Raw genomic sequence first — 2,500 nt, 5'->3', positions numbered from 1 at the left:
AGCTAAGGTCGGGTTAGCTTGGACGGGCAGAGCTCTACGGGTAGGCTGGTTAAGCGAAGTGAGGTTAAAGGCTAGGGTAGGCTAGAGGAAGCAGAGCTAAGGTGCGGAAGACAGGTTAACCTAGCTACTAGGTGGGCTAAGCCGAAAGGTAGAAGAGGAAGCAAGAGAGGCTAAGGCAAGGCTCGGGAGTTGGGACTTAGCGAGCTGGTTGGAGATGAAGAGAGATCACAAGTGAGCTCGGTTGGGTCTGGTCAATGGGACACTCGAGATAAACTCGAGTCAACTGGGTTCAACCTAAGGTGCCTCGGGTTTGACCGAGTTCCTACTAGGCTAGGTCAGGTCGGGTTCAGTCAACTTGGGTTAAGACCTAGAAGAGGTCGACTAGGTTAAGTCCGGTTAAGGTTTAGCTGGGTTAGGACCAAATGGGTTAGGTCGAGTGGGTGAGGACCTGGATGCTTGCCACTTGGCAAGATGAACGGGTTAGCTAATGTGCGCTAAGAGAATGCCTATCAACAAGGGAAAGGTGAAATGCTTTCCTAAAGAGAAGAGGGATGAACCTAGACTAGAATCGGGAAAAAGGGGAGATAGCTACACGATGTAGCTTAGTGGACTTCGAAGAAGGGGAGATGGAGACACGTGGACAGATGAAGGGTGGAGACTAGCTGCGGTTGGGCGAGGTGGAGAGGCGGCCAAGGGAGGAGCGAGTCCTCGGGTGCTTTTCCTAAAGTTTAGGAAGAGGGGCGCGAGTTGGGGGAGAGGTGCGCTAAGTGGGGAAAAAGGCAAGGGCGAGGTGGCAAGACGGGAACGCAAAGGGGAAAAGTAACTCGACGAGGCGGAGGGGGTGCTGGGTCGTGGTCCTTCAGATCTTGACACGTGGCCAGATGTAAGGCCACAACTTCATGCGATAAGGGAGAAGACCAAGCAACAAGTAAAGTGGGGCGAGGTGGCGAGGTGGCTCCTATGAACTAGGGGGCACTTTCCTAAACTTACTCAATCGTGGGGACACTTAGAAAATAACTGGCTTCAGCTTTTGGATGATGGCTCGGATGACAGACACGTGGCAGAAGCAAGGGACAGGATTGCACTTACCTGGTTCAACCGAAGTCGAGTAGATTCGCACCTGATGAAGCCGGTGGCGCGGTTTGAGTGACACCAACGCTCTTGACCAAGATGCCCTCCTCGCCTTCACTAGAGCCTTCACCAGAATAGGGGCAATGATGTCCTTCACGCTTCAGGTCATTAATCTGCCGGAGATTGCAAGGCCAACCGGAGTAGCAGCAGAATTCCGGCAAGGAGCCGAGACTTCTATTCCACCATCGGATGAGACTTGGAATCGGCCAACGTAATGCTTAGAGAATAGCGATTCCAGCTATAATGCAAACGAAGGATTTCCACGGCTAGATTTCACAGGTCAGCAAATTCGACTCTGCTGCGCCGTGGACAGAATTGCAGAAACAGGCCGAGAGATCTAACTCAGATTTGTGACCGTTTCTCCAACTCTCACATACGATTGGTTTGGCAAGGATAGCTTGTCGACTTTCTGATCTTCCAAATGTAAGTAGGACTTTGCCTAGAGAGTCTTCACCTAAGAACTCTAACTCTGCTCTCGGGTACGCCGAGAGAGAACAGGGACCTCGGGAGTGCTCTCCCCTAGACCGGAATCCTAAAAACAGAAGGAAATCTCGAAATCAAGCCACTAACCTTTACTGCCGTCCTTATTGAATCCAAAAATGGATTCAATCTTCCCTGCTACAAGGTCCGCCTCTCAACTTCACCGTGACCGTGAGGAAGGTGCAGAACGCTGCTGATATGCTGTTTCGATGGGGAGAAAGCCGGGGACAAGGGAGGGATCTTCGCCGGTGAGGAAGAAGGTCCGCCGCAAGCCTTCCAACTCGAGCGCTGGCTGGTTCACCACCGATGCTCCGAGTTCTTCAAGGAGGAAGAAACGCCACAGTAGAAGGGGGCGCGAGGGGATGAGAGGGCACACACTCGAACGCTCGGGCTGGAGTTGTGCTTTGATTTCAGAATCAGAGTTCCTCGAGAATGAGGAGGGAGAGCCAAACCTCGCACGGAGGAGAGAGAGCGCCTTGCGCAAAATGCTTTCAATTCCTTAATCTTTGATACGAATTACAATGATCCAAAAGTATTTATACTAATCCTATTTGAGCGAGTCTACAATCCAGATCTCACTCTCTACCCAAGACCCCAAATCCAAAACGCCAAGCACAACCCGCTAGGCTAGGTTCCTACCTCGAATCCTAATATTAACAAGCCTAAGACTAACTTTATTTACTTGTTATTCATAAAGCAAAACGGGCCTAGTGCCCACGCGCAAAGGAAAGGTTCGAGCCCCTGGATCTTTTGAACCCAGGGTGGGGACCTTGTGAGGGGACCCGCCCTCACTTCGGTTTGTTGACTCAAGAGCTCGGTCAGGTTTGACCGAGCCGTTTACCTAAGACTTAGATCTTAGGACGTCTCAAGGGTCGCGTGAAGTGGACTC

The sequence above is a fragment of the Nymphaea colorata genome, unplaced genomic scaffold (genome assembly GCF_008831285.2).
Source record: "Nymphaea colorata isolate Beijing-Zhang1983 unplaced genomic scaffold, ASM883128v2 scaffold0156, whole genome shotgun sequence".
Lineage (NCBI taxonomy): Eukaryota > Viridiplantae > Streptophyta > Magnoliopsida > Nymphaeales > Nymphaeaceae > Nymphaea > Nymphaea colorata.
Note: the sequence above shows the minus strand (reverse complement) of the source record.